This window comes from Eurosta solidaginis, chromosome 5, assembly GCF_040869045.1.
Source record: "Eurosta solidaginis isolate ZX-2024a chromosome 5, ASM4086904v1, whole genome shotgun sequence".
Classification (NCBI taxonomy): domain Eukaryota; kingdom Metazoa; phylum Arthropoda; class Insecta; order Diptera; family Tephritidae; genus Eurosta; species Eurosta solidaginis.
The window spans coordinates 149,523,092-149,543,850 of record NC_090323.1 but is presented as its reverse complement, the minus strand read 5'-3'; positions in this window follow the sequence as shown (position 1 = coordinate 149,543,850).

The window sequence follows — 20,759 nt, the reverse complement described above, 5'->3', positions numbered from 1 at the left end:
ACATGCAGTTCTGACACTGATGAGTTTTTGTTTATATTTTCTTTCGTTCCTCTTCAATTACAGGATGAAAAAGGTAACATTGATTGGCAGCATCCTCGACCTTCTTCTACCAATTAAATTTACTTTTTCTAAAGAAACAAAAGATTTTATTCTTTTTGAAACGAACAAAGTTTTAGAGGAGATAAATGCGTTGTTGCCAACAAAGTACATGCTCGAAGAATACGAAGTTTCCGTAAATCACAATATGCTTCTAACAATGATTGACGGAAAAGTTTGCAATGCTTTGACTGAAACTTCTTCCGCACAAAAGTGTTATATTTGTGGTGCCACTCCAAAAGATATGAATAATGAGTTACGGGACTTTACGCCTAACCGAGGTAATCTTGGTTTTGGTTTGTCTACTCTCCATGCATGGATAAGATGTTTTGAATGCTTGCTTCACATAAGTTATCGCCTCCAAGTAAAAAAATGGCAGCTTAGGAATGAGGTAGATAAAGAGAGTGTAAAGCTACGTTCCAACGAAATCCAGAATAAATTTAAAAGTGTACTTGGATTGATAGTAGATAAACCAAAACCAGGTTTCGGCAATACCAATGACGGCAACACTGCTCGTAGGTTTTTCGAAAATTCTGAGGCTAGTGCTGAAATTACGGGATTGGATGTAACGCTCATCAAAAGATTCGACACTCTCCTTCGCGCATTAGCATCTGGGTACAATATAAATATCCAAAGAAAATTTGCGGTCGAGACTAAAACACTATACATAGATCTCTATCCATGGTTTAATATGCCTGTTACAGTTCATAAAATCTTAGTGCATAGTACTGATATTATAAAATCAGCAATTTTACCTATTGGTCAACTTTCTGAGGAAGCACAGGAAGTCCGTAACAAAGATTTGAGACGATTCAGGGATGATAACACACAAAAGTAGTCGCGTGAAGCCACAAATAGAGATCTTATGTATATGTTGCTTATAACATCGGATCCTTTAGTTAACAGTTTTAGGGAGATACCTAAGAAAAAATTTAAAAGTCTGACTTCAGAAGTCTTAAATTTACTGTACCCCGATAATGTTGAGGAGTCAATAAATACCCCAGTTATTTCAAGCTTTCACAGTAGTGTTGCTGATGCTCATGACTATTCCACAAGTGACTCATCGAAAGAAAGTGATAATAGCGAATAATAACAGGTTTTATTTAATTTAAATCTATTGTCTTTTCTACTTTGTATGATATTTTACTTTTAAGTTTTTGTAATAAGTAATTTTCACATAATTAATTTAATTATATACATTGTTATTATTATTATTGTAATTCACTTTTACATTCCTGACTGGTACTATAAAATAATTTTGTAAAAATTGTAGTGCCAGGATAAATACTCAAATACAAAATATGTATGTACATATGTACAGTCACTCATATAAATAAGTAGACACCCCTTTTTGGCCAATTCTTACAATTTTCGCTTTCGCAAATATATTTTACCTAATTTCCCATAAGAAAATGTGTCACGATCTATAACAAAAACTAAATTATATTTAAAAAATGTTTGAAAAATTCGACGAATTTTCATAAAAAATTTAAATTTTTTTTTGGAATTTTTAGAATTTTTTAAAGTATTGAGTATTGTAGTCCATTCAATTTAAGTACAATAAAGTAATATTCTTAAGTCCTTTAAATTTTTTTGGATCTACATATGTCACTTATTCACATGAGTTACTGTATATGAAATAAGCAAATGTATGCATATGAAGTAAAATTTTGGAAAAAAATAAAAAAAAGAACATATGGCTGAAAAAAATGACGTAGTTGTAATAAATGACTGCATATGAAATGGAAAATCTCATAAAATAATTTTGTCCAGCTAGCTTGTTCTACACGAAACACTGTGCAACGGTGTCGAAAAATATTTCTCGTATGTCTCCCACTAAATTGGAGATGGAGGATGTCCTGAACTCCCTTGGTACTTCCAATTCTCGCCAGTTATCTTGATGCATACCTCACCCAGGTGGTTAAGCGCCAATTAGGGATGATAACTAAAAACTCCGAACAAGCTTGGCTGAATTACTCAATTAAATAATGCCGTGTAACCAAACGAACTTTCGCAGAAAATATTAGCTTTATTACTTATAATTGGTTAAGTAGTTGTTGGAAGCACGTATTTATTACTTTTCCTCCGTAGGTATGTACTTAACAACTTTTTATTTACACGTTCTTTTGTTACATAGATACTCAAAAACAAATTTCTTTTATTTTACCCCAGGTATTACGTATGCCAGCTTTTTGGTATGTCAAGTGAAGGTTAGTATGAGCCGGACAATTTGTTACAACCAAACTTAATAAAAGAACTGGAAAATAAGGCGCGAGAAATTTTTGAATCGAAATGTAAGTGCATTAGACTGGTCAAATAAAAATTTGTTTTTCTTTCAACCAGATGCAAGTTTCTTAGAAGTCACAACGGCGACAATTGTAATTTTTTCTGAAATATTAAACCAAATCATGACGCAATAAAACCAGACAGGTGAAGTCATTAGTACAACAAAAATTTGATCCAATCATGAATTTTAAAGTAGAAGGGAGGGAAAATGGTTGGTATTGTTTTGCTACTTTTTACTACCTTAGTAATGTGTAATGGTATGTGGGGGAAAAAGCCAATTTCGATAAATCTCCATATTGCAGAAGAGCAAATAGAGGAGATGGGAAGAAAAAGTAGAGGAAGTTGGGGGAAGTCGCAAAAGTTAAGAGAGTAAAAGTAAGAATAAGGGTACTGGTTTGGGACAAAGTAGTAAAAAGAGGTAAACTGGAAGTTTACGAATAAGGATAAGATTAAGAGTAATAGTGAGGGATAGACTTGGATAGGAACAAGAGCAGGTAGATTTATGGAGGAATGAAATGGATACGGAAATTTAATGGGCCCAATAAGGTAAACTAGAAAATGTAGAGAGGAGAGGAAATAAAAAGGTAAGACAGAGGGCAAGATAGAGGAGAGGAAGGTGGATAGATAGAGAAAGTCAGGACAATGTTTTGTTTGTTTGATCAAACGTTTCCAGGGATAACCAGAGCTGTTTAAAATAAAATTCTGATAAGCCAAAGGTTTTTTGCCATTAGTTAAGTCTATAAGTCCGATTTGTTGAAGCATCGTTGCTGTAGAGCCACCACCTCTATCTGTTCAAAGGGTCTACTTCGACGCTTGGACCGTACACCGTCATTCCAGAGTTTTCATATTACAAACCTTCCAAATAATCATCCGAAAATTACTGATATTGTTCCAGATCATCAAGAATAACGCCGTAAATTTTATTATCGATGACGAAGGAATGAGTGTTCCCCCACCCGAGTATAACGAAGTAAGAATAGCAATAACCAGATTAAAAGGTTAAAAAAAACAAGTAAGGAAGGCTAAGTTCCTGTGTACCGAACATTACATACTCAGTTGAGAGATATGGAGACAACATAAGGGAAAATCACCATGAAGGAAAATGAACCTAAGGTAACCCTGGAATGTGTTTGTATGACATGTGTATCAAATGGAAAGTATTAAAGAGTATTTTAAGAGGGAGTGGGCCATAGTTCTCTAGGTGGAAGCCATTTAGGGATATCGCCATATAAAGGTGGACCAGGGCTGACACTAGAATTTGATTGTACGATATGGGTATCAAATGAAAGGTGTTAATGAGTATTTTAAAAGGGCGTGAACCTTAGTTCTATAGGTGGACGCCTTTTTGAGATATCGCCATAAAGGTGGACCAGGGGTGACTCTAGAATTTGTTTGTACGATATGGGTATCAAATGAAAGGTGTCAATGAGTATTTTAAAAGGGAGTGGGCCTTAGTTCTATAGGTGGACGCCTTTTCGAGATATCGGCATAAAGGTGGACCAGGGGTGACTCTAGAATTTGTTTGTACGATATGGGTATCAAATGAAAGGTGTTAATGAGTATTTTAAAAGGCCGTGAACCTTAGTTCTATAGGTGGACGCCTTTTTGAGATATCGCCATAAAGATGGACCAGGGGTGACTCTAGAATTTGTTTGTACGATATGGGTATCAAATGAAAGGTGTTAATGAGTGTTTTAAAAGGGAGTGGGCCTTAGTTCTATAGGTGGACACCTTTTCGAGATATCGCCATAAAGGTGGACCAGGGGTGACTCTAGAATTTGTTTGTTCGATATGGGTATCAAATGAAAGGTGTTAATGAGTATTTTAAAAGGGAGTGGGCCTCAGTTCTATAGGTGGACGCCTTTTCGGGATATCGTTATAAAGGTGGACGATATGGGTATCAAATTAAAGGTATTAATGAAGGTTTTGAAAGGGAGTGGCCCTTAGTTGTATATGTGAAGGCGTTTTCGAGATATCGACCAAAATGAGGACCAGGGTGACCCAGAAAATCATCTGCCGGGTACCGCTAATTTATTTATATATGCAATACCACGAACAGTATTCCTGCCAAGATTCCAAGGGCTTTTAATTTCGCCCTGCAGAACATTTTCATTTTCTTCTACTTAATATGGTAGGCGTCACACCCATTTTACAAAGTTTTTTTCTAAAGTTATATTTTGCGTGACTAAACCAATCCAATTACCATGTTTCATCCCTTTTTTCGTATTTGGTATAGAATTATGGCATTTTTTCATTTTTCGTAATTTTCGATATCGAAAATTTTTTATACCAATACAATGTGAGTTCAGATAAGTACGTGAACTGAGTTTAGTAAAGATATATCGATTTTTGCTCAAATTGTCCTGTTAACGGCCGAGCGGAAGGACAGACGGTCGACTGTGTATAAAAACTGGGAGTGGCTTCAATCGATTTCGCCCTTTTTCACAGAAAACAGTTATCGTCCTAGAATCTAAGCCCCTACCAAATTCCACAAGGATTGGTAAATTTTTGTTCGATTTTTGACATTAAAAGTATCCTAGACGGAGCCACGCCCATTTTGAAATTTTCTTTTATTTTTTTATTTTGTTGCACCATATAATTCCTGGAGTTGAATGTTGACATAATTTACTTATATACTGTAAAGATATTAACTTTTTTTTTTTGGCTTTAAAAAAAATTTTTTTTTAAGTGGGCGTGGTCGTTCTCCGATTTTTCCAATTTTTATTAGGCATACATATAGTAATAGGAGTAACGTTCCTGCCAAATTTCATCATGAAATCTTCAACGACTGCCAAATTACAGTATGCAAAACTTCTAAATTACTTTCTTTTAAAAGTGAGCGGTGCCACGCCCATTGTCCAAAATTTTACTAATTTTCTATTCTGCGTCATAAGTTCAACTCACCTACCAAGTTTCATCACTTTTTCCGTCTTTGGTAATGAATTGTCGCACTTTTTTTCGATTTTTCGAAATTTTCGATATCGAAAAAGTGGGCGTGGTTATAGTCCGATATCGTTCACTTTAAATAGCGATCTGAGATGAGTACCCAGACACCTACATACCATTTTTCATCAAGATACCTTAAAATTTACTCAAGTTATCGTGTTAACGGACGGACGGACGGACATGGCTCAATCAAATTTTTTTTCGATACTGATGATTTTGATATATGGAAGTCTATATCTATCTCGATTCCTTTATACCTGTACAACCAACCGTTATCTCTGTGAGCTCTGCTCAACTGAGTATAAAAACAAGGCGACAAGCGCTGATGCATTGCCTGCGGAGCTATTCAAATACGGCAACGAGGAGTTGGTACGGCGCATGCACCAGCTTCATTGCAAAATATGGTCGGACTAATGCATGCCTGACAATTGTTCTTTGTCAAGTTTACAAGAAGGGAATGCTGCAAACTGCACCAACAATCGCGGAATTATCCTTCTTAGTATCGCTTATAAGGTTCTGCCAATCGCATTGTGCGAAAGATTGAAGCCCACTGTGTATCGGCTGATTCGGCCTTATCAGTGCAGCTTTACGCCTGGCAAATCTACTATCGAGCAGATTTTCACTATGCCCCAAATCTTGAAAACAAAACTCGTGAAATAAAAATTGACCCACAATGCCTCTTCGTTGTTTTTAAAACTGCCCTCGATAGCGGGAAACGGAGCGGCCTATATGAAGCTTTATCTAAATTAAGTTTCCACGCAAAAATTATACGGCTGTGCAAAATGACTTTGAGCAACACCATCAGCTCAGCCAGAATTGCGAAGGACCGGAAGAAAGCGTGCAATTACTGGCATATGCTGATGACATTGATATCATCCGCCTAAACACCCGCGCCTTAAGTTCTGCTTACTCCGAACTGGAAAAGTAAGCGGAAAATATGGGTTTGATGGTTAGGTTAGATTAGGTTGTAGCTGTCCTGATAGGGGAAGATCACTTTGACAACATGAAGGTACGTTTTGATACCATAAAAAAAAAAATAAATGTAAGGCGCGATAACCTCCGAAGAGATCTAAGGCCGAGCTTCTCTTCCAATTTGCGTCGTGCTCCTCTTGATTTTTCCCTACAAATTGGCCGGACGGGACCTACATGTTTTATGCCGACTCCGAACGGCATCTGCAAGGCAGATGAGTTTTCACTGAGAGCTTTTCATGGCAGAAATACAATCGGAGCGCTTGCCAGACACTGCCGAGGGGCGACCCCGCTTAGAAAAATTTTCTTCTAATTGAAAAATCTTATTTCTAAAATTTTGATGTTGCTTTGCCCGGGAGTTGAACCCAGGGCATACGGTGTGATAGGCGGAGCACGCTACCATCACACCACGGTGGCCGCCAATACATATTGATACCATAAACAATGAAATAACGGTGACGTAGCTATAGCTACTAAGAGGATCGTTGCGTAGCAATGATATAGTTTCGAATGAGAGAGATCTCAACTTTGGCTACATCCTCCGGAGACACAGTGGTGGGATTTCCAGTATATTGAGACCTACGCATGGATTCCTATTGGACAGTGCCCTGCCAAAGTCCCAATGACCGTTGATAGATGAGCCTTGTGAACCCAATTTTTCGCTAGACCTTTTGCCATCCACTTTCGGCCAGAAATATCTTGCTACCCTGCAAACGGCGGTGTCTGCCCAACGCTTACTGAGCTTATTAGAGGGCCATCTATGCAGGTCCCGAAATCCCTACAGCCACCTTCATCCGGTTCAGTTCTACCGACACCTTCATCAGGTTCAGTTCACTATGGCTCGGGACCCAGTTAGCTTAATCATAAAATAGTTCGATGCAATCGCAAGCGAGGTCAGGCACTACCAGACCACCCTCGATCGCACTATAGTTGAACACAAGGGGTTAACAGCCGCTTGGCTATCAGAGTAGATGCTATATGCCCAACCATAATAGCACCGGATGGCATTTCATCCACCGCATCCTTAATCGCAGCAACTTCCGCTTGGAAGATGCTGCAGTGATCAGTGGGTTTGATGGTGAATGTGGACAAAGCGAAGTACCTGCTGTCATCAATCAAAGAGTCAGCGCATTTGCATCCTTGCAAGCACGCCACTGTTGGCAGCCATACTTTCGAAATAGCAAAAGACCTGGTGGTTTGCGAACCAGCATTAAGGCAAACAACATTTGCTTTGAAATACAGCGAAGTCACTTTTGTCCAATAAATGCTGCTTTGGACTGAGTAAGAAATTGAAAAGTAAAGTCCTCTCTTGGCAAACGAAGAGCACACACAATTCATTTATCGCACCCTTCCGCTATATGGTGCAGCAGCATGGCTGGCTCCAGAAATGTTCGAGAAAAAATTTCTTGGAAAGATTTACCGACCCCTTCGCGTTGGCAACGATGATTACCGAAGAAGATTTAATAATGAGTTATACGAGCTTTACGCAGATTTGAACATATGCACATACGCACATGCCATGCGAATGAAATATGTTGCTTCGGATAAGAAGGTATTCTTATCGGAACCCACCTTCAGAAGCAAAGAAAGAGAGCGGCACCACGACGTTGGAAGGAACGGGTGAAAAACGATTTAAATTCCTTTGGTGTTACCAATTGGCGCTAGTCAGCACAGCGGTGAAGCGACTGGAGCTTCTTGTTGGACGGTTACAACCGTTTAAACAGTTAAGCGCCAATTGAGTAAGCAAGTGATTTGCGTGGTCTTTATGCTATTAATATTAAGTGTTATGCGATTTTTCTTGAATATCCGGACACTTAATTGGGAAGCTTCCACAACATTTAATTTGGATCCTCGAGAGAACTTTTCTTTTTAAATGCCCACCGAAGAGGATATTATTAGCCAAATTGCTAAAAGCTTAATTGAGCTAAAGATTTATGTATACTTTTACATTAGGGGGACTCATGTAACCGTATAAACTCCTTATAAAGTGTGTAAACGTATAAATTTATATAGTGCGTAAACGAGCTGTCAAATTTTGTATGAAAAATCATTTACACAATTTGTATAAATTTACGCGCACATTTCATTGTGTAAACGCGATAAACTCGAAGGAATGCAACCTTGCAGACATTACAGCAAGCATTTTCATCATAAATCTCCAACATCAGCAAGTAAAGGCGTTTTAGTTTTAATTTTTCACTTAGTCTTGGCATTTTTTAATTTGTGTAACAATCAAAAAATGTTGTTCGGCAATAATACAGCTGATAAACAATCAAGTATATCAAGAGTATTTCTAGGTGCGTTCATATAACAGCGTGTGTAAATGGATATAATTTTACACCTTATAAGTTTATATGCTTTCATGAGTCCCCTTATTAAGTATGTATATTGATTTATTAAAGTTGTTTGTATTGTGAATATGTTGAATGATGAGAAAGTAGCTACCGTTAAAATTAATTACACTCCAGATTGTTTTGTTCACATACGAGTAAGTAAATTGAATGATTTACTTATTAGTAAAACAAATTAAAACAAGTAAGGAAGGCTAAGTTCGGGTGTAACCGAACATTACATACTCAGTTGAGAGCTATGGAGACAAAATAAGGAAAATGAACCTGGGGTAACCCTGGAATGTGGTTTTATGACATGTGTATCAAATGAAAGGTATTAAAGATTATTTTAAGAGAGAGTAGGCCATAGTTCTATGAATGGACGCCATTTAGGGATATCGCCATAAAGGTGGACCAGAGCTGACTCTAGAATTTGTTTGTACGATATGGGTATCAAATGAAAGGTGTTACTGAGCATTTTAAGAGGGAGTGGGCCTTAGGTCTATCGGTGGACGCCTTTTCGAGATATCCCCATTAAGGTGGACCAGGGGTGACTCTAGAATGTGTTTGTACGATATGGGTATCAAATGAAAGGTGGTAATGAGTATTTTAAAAGGGAATGGGCTTTAGTTCTATCGGTGAACGCCTTTTCGAGAAATCGCCATAAAGGTGGACCAGGGGTGACTCTAAAATATGTTTGTACGACATGGGTATCAAATGAAAGCTGTTAATGAGTATTTTGAAAAGGAGTGATCCTTAGTTCCATAGGTGGACGCCGTTTCGAGATATCGCCATAAAGGTGGACCAGGGGTGTCTCTAGAATGTGTTTGTACGATATGGGTATCAAACGAAAAGTTTTACTGAGCATTTTAAGAGGGAGTGGGCATTAGGTCTATAGGTGGACGCCTTTTCGAAATGTCGACATTAGGGTGGGCCAGGGGTGACTCTAGAATGTGTTTGTATGATATGGGTATCAAATGAAAGATGGTAATGAGTATTTTAAAAGGGAGTAATCCTTAGTTCTATAGGTGGACGCCTTTTCGAGATATCGCCATAAAGGTGGACCAAGGGTGACTCTAGAATGTTTGTACGATATGGGTATCAAACGAAAGGTGTTACTGAGCATTTTAAGAGGGAGTGGGCATGAGGTCTATAGGTGGACGCCTTTTCGAGATATCGTCATTAGGGTGGGCCAGGGGTGACTCTAGAATATGTTTGTACGATATGGGCATCAAACGAAAGGTGTTACTGAGCATTTTAAGAGGGAGTGGGCACTAGGTCTATAGGTGGACGCCCTTTCGAGATTTCGCCATTAGGGTGGGCCAGGGGTGACTCTAGAATGTTTGTACGATATGGGTATCAAATGAAAGGTGTTACTGAGCATTTTAAGATGGAGTAGGCATTAGGTCTATAGGTGGACGCCCTTTCGAGATATCGCCATTAGGGTGGGCCAGGGGTGACTCTAGAATGTTTGTACGATATGGGTATCAAACGAAAGGTGTTACTGAGCATTTTAAGAGGGAGTGGCCATTAGGTCTATATGTGGACGCCTTTTCGAGATATCGCCATTAGGGTGGGCCAGGGTGACTCTAGAATGTGTTTGTACGATATGGGTATCAAATGAAAAGTGGTAATGAGTATTTTAAAAGGGAGTAATCATTAGTTCTATAGGTGGACGCCTTTTCGAGATATCGCCATAAAGGTGGACCAAAGGTGACTCTAGAATGTTTGTACGATATGGGTATCAAACGAAAGGTGTTACTGAGCATTTTAAGAGGGAGTGGGAATTAGGTCTATAGGTGGACGCCTTTTCGAGATATCGCCATAAGGGTGGGCCAGGTGTGACTCTAGAATGTTTGTACGATATGGGTATCCAACGAAAGGTGTTACTGAGCATTTTAAGAGGGAGTGGACATTAGGTCTATAGGTGGACGCCTTTTCGAGATATCGCCATTAGGGTGGGCCAGGGGTGACTCTAGAATGTTTGTACGATATGGGTATCAAACGAAAGGTGTTACTGAGCATTTTAAGAGGGAGTGGACACTAGGTCTATAGGTGGACGCCTTTTCGAGATATCGCCATTAGGGTGGGCCAGGGGTGACTATAAAATGTTTGTACGATATGGGTATCAAACGAAAGGTGTTACTGAGCATTTTAAGAGGGAGTGGGTATTAGGTATATAGGTGGACGCCTTTTCGAGATATCGCCATTAGGGTGGGACAGGGGTGACTCTAGTATGTGTTTGTACGATATGGATATCAAATTAAAGGTATTAATGAGGGTTTTAAAAGCGAGTGACCCTTAGATGTATATGTGAAGGCGTTCTCGCGATATCGACCAAAATGTGGACCAGGTGATCCAGAAAATCATCTGTCAGGTACTGCTAATTTATTTATATATGCAATACCACTAACAGTATTCCTGCCAAGATTCCAAGGGCTGTTGATTTCGCCTTGTAGAACTTTTTCATTTTCTTCTACTTAAGTGGTAGGTGTCACACCCATTTTACACAGTTTTTTTCAAAGTTATATTTTGCGTCAATAAACCAATCCAGTTACCATGTTTCTTCCCTTTTTTCGTATTTGGTATAGAATTATGGCATTTTTTCATTTTTCGTAATTTTCGATATCGATAAAGTGGGCGTGGTTATGGTCGGATTTCGGCCATTTTTTATACCAAGATAAAGTGAGTTCAGATAAGTACGTGGGCTTAGTTTAGTAAAGATATATCGGATTTTGCTCAAGTTATTGTGTTAACGGCCGAGCGGAAGGACAGACGGTGGACTGTGTATAAAAACTGGGCGTGACTTCCACCGATTTCGCCCATTTTCACAGAGAACAGTTACCGTCATAGAATCTATGCTCTTACCAAATTTGAGAAGGATTGGTAAATTTTTGTTCGACTTATGGCAATAAAAGTATTCTAGACAAACTAAATGAAAATGGGCGGAGCCACGCCCATTTTGAAATTTTCTTTTATTTTTGTATTTTGTTGCATCATATCATTACTGGAGTTGAATTTTGACTTAATTTACTTATATACAGTAAAGATATTGAATTTTTTGTTAAAATTTGAATTTAAAAAATTTTTTTTTTAAAAAGTGGACGTGTTCTTCATCCAATTTTGCTAATTTTTATTTAGAACATATATAGTAATAGTAGTAACGTTCCTGCCAAATTTCATCATGATATCTTGAACGACTGCCAAATTACAGCTTGCAAAACTTTTAAATTACCTTCTTGTAAAAGTGGGCGGTGCCACGCCCATTGTCCAAACTCTTACTAATTTTCTATTCTACGTCATAACGTCAACCCATCTACCAAGTTTCGTCGCTTTATCTGTCTTTCGTAATGAATTATCGCACTTTTTCGGTTTTTCGAAACTTTCGATATCGAAAAAGTGGGCGTGGTTATAGTCCGATATCGTTCATTTTAAATAGCGATCTGAGATGAGTACTCAGGAACCTACATACCAAATTTCATCAAGATACCTCAAAATTTACTCAAGTTATCGTGTTAACGGACGGACGGACGGACGGACGGACGGACGGACATGGCTCAATCAAATTTTTTTTCGATCCTGATTATTTTGATATATGGAAGTCTATATCTATCTCGATTCCTTTATATATGTACAACCAACCGTTATCCAATCAAACTTAATATACTCTGTGAGCTCTGCTCAACTGAGTATAACAAACGTTGTTTACATACCTACATACATATATAGGTGGATTTGTGACTATTTTTATGGCTATAAACCTCTTGCTGTCTATATGTCAGTATGTGAATGCCTAAACGGTGATTTTAACGCGTTTTACAACTTTTCTTTTGTTTTTGTGTGAACATACAAATGTATTTCGCCGATAGCGTGACTCGGAGCAGCTAATATATAAACACACACACAGGCCCGATGAGTGGCGAGGGGAAAGGTGGGGCGGGGGATTCCCCCGGGCCCGGGGTTTCTCAGGGGCCCGCGAGTTAGATGTACTAAGACATTTTTTTTAATTCAGGAGAGTCGTTAGTTGTTCCATCTGCAAATTTTAAGCCCAATTTCAAAAGCAACGAATATTGATAATGATTTTTTGCCTGGACCTGAGGAGACAATAAAAGCATCAAACAAAAATGTTTGTTTACATGAATCCGAAATCGTAAAGTTTTCGTGGTGACACTGATGAAGGTTAATCTTCAAAAAGTCTTCCAACAATACCACCAACTCTGTATCAAAGTCAAGATTATTTAAACGACGTCGATGTCGGTACCGTGAATAATTAGTTTTTGCGATCTGAAGAAGTCAACGAAATAATTCGTCGAGGTCATCAAAGGTGTCCTGTTATTTTTCCACGTGATCGTCATGACGAGGGATTCCCTACCTCGTTGTTAAACAGAATCTTGCCAAATGGAGAGAAAGTGTAGCCTGACTAGTTAGTGTGGCGTGCCAGCAGCAATGCTTTTGATTGTCTACCATGTCGTCTGTTAAGCACCAATACTTTAGATCAACCTAAAATTTGTTGTCCTGGCGGATGTTCGAAAATCCAGGTATGGAATTGCCATCACACGAAAATACTCAAGATCACATTAAATGTTATATTCAATGGCGATCTTTACAAAATCTAATTCAAAAGGAGGCTACAATTGATACACTTATCAATGAACAGCTAATCACTGAAACTCAAAAGTGGAAAGAAATTTTATATAGAATTTTGGACACCATTTTAGTTTTGGGTGAAAGAGGCCTAGCTTTCAGAGGCGAAAGTATATATCTTGGTGAACGAAACAATGGAAAATTTTTGGGCATCTTAGATCTAATAAGCCATTATGATCCGATACTTAGAGATCATTTGGAAAAAGTTAGGATTTCACATCAGCAGCACAAACGTTTACAAGTTCACTATATTTCCCCAGACATTCAGACCGAGTTTATAGAAATTTGTGCAAACCACGTGAGGGAACCTATATTAGATCAAGGCAAGAAAGCCAAGTATTTTGCTATTATCGTTGATGCTAGTCACGTTGAACAGACTACGTTCATTTTGCGCTAACTCCATCTCAATTCGAAAGCAACAAATTTTACAATTCAAGAACGGATTTTTCTTTCGTGAATTGTAACCAAAAAACTGGTCAGAAAATCGCTGATCTAATTTGCCATACTCTAGGTAAAGATGAAATCCCATTAAAAGATTGTCGTGCACAACGGTACCGTAACGGCGCCAATATGAAAGGAGCTTACAACGGAGCACTACGTGACATTCTTGACAAAAACTCGAATGCTGATTACTCCCCTTGGGCAATCCACAGTCTCAATTTATGTGGTGTTGATGTTGCAGAATTTTGTACGGCTGCAATTACTTTCTTCGGAGTTGTACAAAAATGATTTACTATTTTCAGCAGCAGTCCACAACGATGGGACATCCTCAAAAAAAATGTACCGAGTTCTCTTCATAGTCTTTCAGACAAAAGCCAAATTTGACTGCGCAAACATACGGAGATGTTTCCGGCATTCTCAAGTATATCAATAAGTTCAAATGTATCTTGCTGTCCTCAATTTGGTTCAAAATACTGACTACCATTAATGAAAGAAACGTGGTCCTTCAAGCTTGAGACGCCACCATAGATGTTGAGGTCCGACATCTAGATGCCTTATTAGCTGATTTGATGTTGATCAGGAACCAATGGGAAACAATTTTAAATGAATGCAAGACTGTTGCTATTCAATTGAACATCTCGCCAAAGTTTCCGGGCATTCGAAAGAGAAAACCCAAAAGACGTTCTGAAGATAATTTAAATGAGATGATTAAGGATGATTCAGAGTGTGATTAAAAACAAAAAACACATTCTTGGTGATCTTTGAATGGGTAATCACTGGCATTACTGAACGGTTTGCAGCTATGAAAAATTTGAGCGAGACGTTTTCTCCTTTTTGTGGCAATTTGAAGACATGGATGAAACTACGGTTCGGGCGAGGGTAGCAAAATTTGTCGAAAAATACAAGTCGGACATTTCTCAAAACTTAGAATGCGAAATAATTCACTTGAAACACATTTACGAAGCAAATTTTGATAAAGGTCTGTCACCATTGAAATTGCTAAATACCGTCTATGTTCAAAATCTGTATAAAATTTTCCCCAACATTGGTGTTGCTTTACGTATCTTTTGCACTATACCTGCACTTTACCTGTAGCTAGTGCAGAATGTTCCTGCAGCATCCTTTCAAGAATCAAAAACTTTCATAGATCGTGTTCATCTAAAGAGCGAGGTTCATAACTTGCCACGCTTTGTGTTGAATCCGTTTTGGCAAGACAGTTAAACTTTGATATTATTATAAAAAATTTTGCAGCAGCAAGAAAAGCCACTCTTTCATATCCGAACCTTCTATATTGAATAACTAAAATTTATAATCATCATTAAATTTATGAGAAATTTATTAAAATGTTACCAAATAACTAGAAAAGATTATTTGAAACAATATGTGGCTGTTAAAAGAGAATTTTATTTCTACGTTACAATAAAACAGTATAAATAGTAAATATTCTGTGTTAATTTTATTTTCAGCTCTTAGTCCAAAAATTATTTAGTTGATGTGGCAAACATTTTTTTGATGTGATCCATCACTAATGATTCATGAATGAGACGTCATTAATTCAAATTAATCAAATTTTTTAGTGGATTTTTTATAGGGGGCCCGTAAATTGTTTAGTCCCGGCCCCGGATTTTCTCTCTACGGCCCTGCACGCACATACATAATATGAACATAATAGTTTCGCTTGCTAACATAAGTTAACGGTTATAAAGAAAATGACAATTACTTACCAATTGGCTTAGAGTCACCCTGCAAAAACTGGCATAAGCGTTTTTAAGCGATGGGGAATGCTGGTTTCACCTCTGATAGATAAACCTTACAGTTAGGTAAATATAGTGCATCGTACATCTTATAATAACATCTTATTTCAGGCCAATTTACGACTTATCCTTAAGGTAAAAGAGTATAAAAATAAAAAGCATTTTTAATGTTACTTGTCCCATAACTTTAACGTAGAACTGAAAATTATTTTCGGTGATAGATTATAGGGATCAATCAAGGAATTTAAAGTCAGATGGTGTCTCGTTATAAGTTCTATGCAAGCCTGATTTTATATGTGGAAATATACATATAATTATATTAAAATATGGTATATTATTCCTTGTTCTACTTGATTCATAAAAACTTTATCAGGTTATGTAGTCGATTTATTATCTTATTACAACGCCTTATGTAAGCTTGACTCTGGGTTATAAGCCTTATATAGTAGTATATTATCATAAGACATTATGTCGGCCTTATTTTATTTGGTCCATAAGCCTTACAGTAAGGTCGTTATAACTTATGTAAACTTTTTTTAATATGGGCTTTATGCCTCATACATAACGTTATCTTTCAGATAAATCGTATGCCTGCCTCTTAACCTCATGGTACGGAGTACGTTAATAGAGAATTTGACAAGATGTTGAGCACTGACATTATCTTCATTGAAAAAAATATCGGCTTACCGTCAAAATTAAAACCTCGTCTTTCTATATTGCAATTTGTAATTCACCGGCTTTGAAAGGTATCGAAGAATGTGTTTCGGTGCATTTTCATGTTCAGCATGAGGATCTGTATTTCTTTGTGAAAGTTTGAATACAGAATGCATTATGTCAGGCCGGCTTGCAAGTGCCACATATGTACATCAATGATCCTATAAGCGATTGATAGTTTGTCCTATCAACTTGGTTGCAATGCTCGTTGTTACATTTAACCTGAACGTTTTTCATTTGTACATTCCACGAATCGTAGTTGGAATTATTAAGCGTCTTTATTTGGTGAATAGATGCCATCTCCAAAAATTGTTAGTAAAGCAGCAACAAGAAAACTATGTTCAAAATTTTTTGTTTTTATTATTAAATTGTGGAGCTTTTCGGCCGATTTTTTTGAAATAAAACCATCGTTTATTTTATCTTCTACGCGTTTCGACGCATATTCGCGTCTTCCTCAGGAAGGTAAGTTAACAATTATTTAAATATCACATCTGGGTATAATCAATGGAAAATTATATATATATAAAAAACACCGCACATCTTCTCTTGTCCAGGCTCAAACATTTTTTTTTTGTTTTAAATTGATTTTTAATGCGAAACTTAGATGTCCAAAGCATATTGTAAAGAATAAACGTGTCGATCATGATACAAAAAAGAAGGTAGTTCCACTCAAAATTTTTTTGACGTATTTGGGGATTTTTGAAGTTTCAAAATGTTTGTTGTTTTGCCAGAAGCGTTGCCATCTCGTTACTGTTTAAGGCGAAATTGTGGTTTTTCGCGATGGAAATTTCCTTTAGGATGAAAACGCAATGATTATCTGAGACTGTAATAATATGCTTTAGCATAATTTATGTGCATACATATCTCAATTTTATTGAACAATAGTGGATAATGACTCATACATTGGTTAATGACTCATATCTTTATGGCAGCTTGACCCCTAGATAAAAAAAATACACGAAACATCCTGTTTATCTAGCATGGCCCTATTAGCATGTCCCTACAGTGGAGATTTCTCAAGGCATGTTGAGAAAAAGTGTACCTCCAAAGTCTGGACATCTACGTCAATGCTAAAAGGGCACAGAATGTGTATAGGCGGGGCTGCCCCAAGGTGACCCCTGGTACAACGGGCAAAAAAAATCTCATAACTAGTGGCTAACCTGCAGAGCTACAGGGTAATGTTCTCCATAAAAAAATGGTTTAACAATTCCCTCCAAAAGCGCGACGCTAGAACTATACAATAAATAAAAAATAAAAAATGTGGACTTGTAGCCAATTTATCAAGAAACTGCGTTGTCGGTTTATAAGGACCTCCTTTGAACAAGCAATTGAAAACGTGTATGTTTTTTTCAAAATGTTCTGAGCAAATGTACGGGCACTTAAGAAGGCTATATTCCCTTGCTTTGCATACTTCAATCCATGTTTTTTCCACCAAAAGAATTTTCGGAAGCTCGAAAAACTTATTAAAGACCTTCTTTTCTAGGCTGATATTTCGTATTAAAATATTTCCAAGGCATGGGACTAATTTTTTTCTTTTTATTTAAAATAACTATGAAAGTAATTTAGTCGCATTCGTTAGTATGAAATCCATCAAAATTAGAAAAATACGTAACATTTTTCAATCTGGTAGCTTGTTTTTGGTGAAATTGTCATTGTCCCCGCAAAAGTCACAGGCCAACCTAATAAAACCGCACTGCGTTTTTTTTGCGCACGCAAACAACCGGCGTTTTTTGCCTTAACCCAAATAAGCATGCGTGCGTGCGTAACTGAGCTGTCATATCTGTCAAATTTGTTTGTAAAAATATTGACAAGTTCAAATTTAATACGTTTGATTAACAATTTAACAAAGAAAATAAAAGGAGATAATGGAAATTTTAAGTGACGCGGAAGACCTTATTTTATTACGGGAAATGTATCAAAGGCAGCATGGACGCAGATGTAGACGCCAATTATTTAAAACTCGGGATGAATTTGGATTCCAAGCGACTGGCTATGATATTCTGAAGCGCAAAGATCCAGACCTCTTTTATAAGTCCGTGAGGATGTCTTGCGACCTATTCGAAACATTTTTAAGACTGTTGGAACCATATTTACTAAAGGAATCTCGTAGGCCTGCAATAGATCCAGAGCAGCGTCTTTTTGCTACGCTTTTGTAAGCATATACAAAAATATATTTGCGAATTCGGTAACGTTTCACAAGACGGTGCACCACCTAATTTTTATCGAAAATTATCAAAGGTGGTATCAAAAGGTGCGTCTCGACCTCCGTTTTCAGAATCCGGAAGCGAAAATTAAAATTTTTATTTCTGTCAAAAGATATAAGCAAAAAATCGGTTCTAATTTTAATGTGGTTGTTGTTTTTTCGTCAGATTTGTTGTACACACTTACACACTAATGCAGAAAGGTGTTCTGCGTGCATTTAGTTTTGATCCCCAAAAGGGTGTCGGACCCACCCAGGGTAATTTTTATAAGCGCGGCCGAAGGCCGCCAACGCAGAAAGGTGTTCTATGCAAAAAAACTATGGATCAGGTCCCATATTTTGGACCCGCTCTGGGTAATTTTACGGTTTTTTGTGAATAACTTTCGACAGAAAGATTTCCGTTTTCGGATTCTTAAAACGGAGGTTGAGACGTGTCTTTTGATACCACCTTTAGTAACTAACAACCGTTATTTTAAATACTAATGAAATAAAAATTTGAGAATAAATAAATAATATTTTTATTTACTAAAATTCAAAATTTGTACTTATTGTATCTATGTTTATATTTTTTAAGGTTTTACAAACAAATGGCACATCTTTGTTATGTATTTTGTACTTTACGGATATACAGACCCGGTAAAATAATAGCAGTGGTACTTTTTATCATATTTCGTCAATTTATTTCTCTTTTTTATTTTTGATAATTTATGAAAAAACTTTTGTAAATTTTGTCGCAGAAACTATGCAAACCAATCTCAAAAACAGTTCCAAAAAAATTCTAAAGCTCGAGAAAATTCTACGAATATTTCGAAGTTTTCGATTTAGAGCTTTCAGATGTTTGTTGAGTATGCAGCTCTTTAGCCAATTCAATTTTATTTTAATGAAAATTAGGTTTTAAGACGATCGTTTTCTTTCATATAATGAATGATGATATAGAAGAAAATGAGCAACACCATCGACAACAAAATTCTCAAAACTAAACGTTGGCCAATATCGTTTTGAAACTTGCACTTCTTTAAAGTAAAATTGAATTGGCTACAAAGCTGCATACTCAACAAACATCTGAAAGCTCTAAATCGAAAACTTCGAAATATTCGTAGAATTTTTTCGAGCTTTAGAATTTTTTTGGAACTGTTTTTGAGATTGGTTTGCATAGTTTCTGCGACAAAATTTACAAAAGTGTTTTCATAAATTATCAAAAATAAAAAAGAGAAATAAATTGACGAAATATGATAAAAAGTACCACTGCTTTTATTTTACAGAAAATAGAATATTAGTCGAAATTTTTATCACTGAATTGTTTTGAGTATGTGATTTTGTAGCCCAATAAATTTTAAGCAACCAACAAAAAATTGTTCACATTTTATGGGCGAAAATCTGAAATACCCTCGAAAAAACTGTCAAAAATCAAGGCGAATTATGAGAGATCTATAATTTGTACTTTGTTGTACTAAAATTTATTGGGCTACAAAACCACATACTCAAATGAATTCAGTGATAAAAATTGCCACTGCTATTTTTCTTTTCTCAGGTGTATGAATCAGTCGAGAATGATAACTTTTATATTAATTTATAAATTATAATGTTTCAATTTGTTTGAAACAAGTGCTAAGATGTCTGCTTGCAACTCGTCTTTTTGCGATTGAGACAGCCTTGCAAGTTTAGATTTAAGCAAGGAGAAAAATATTTCGTCTTCTTGCGTATTAGCCGCAGAGTACCTTTCTCGCATCTTTATCAAAACGTCTTCAAAAAGGTCATCCACCTTTTTCTTCTTCGGCGGCTCACGAGGTGAAGGGCGTTTGTCTGGTGGCTTAGGAGAATCTACATTGGTAACTGGACTGGAAGTAGAAAAAAAGATTTAAAAAAAGTTTATTATAGGCGTTCAAAGTATATAGCAATTTAAATTTTTGTAAATGATCCCAAATAAGCCTCAAAATTGGAAATTTTTTTTTGAATGAAAGATTTTCGTGATTGTTACGATATCCGACGGATGCTTTGCGGAGGGATTGCGGATCGATCCGCGACAAAACAAAAAACTCAATGATATTTAAAACTGCTCTGGGTTTCGTTATGAAATATTTCATTGAATCACAAAGACAAACGTCTGGACATCGAAACTTTCACTTAAATGCTAGAGTACTTTACGTCTGCGATAGACAGCTAAAATACATCCATAAATCTCGGTATCAACTATTCAAAAACGGTAATAAACATTTCATAGGCACAATTATTCCTTTTGATTTTACGCTACCGACATTTTTGAAGGTGTTTTAGCAGTCGATATACTAGTGGAAACATTAGCGACACTCAGGCACAAATATTTACTTTAATATAAAAAATTTTGGTAATTCCTTACAAAAGCATGACACTGCTAATACG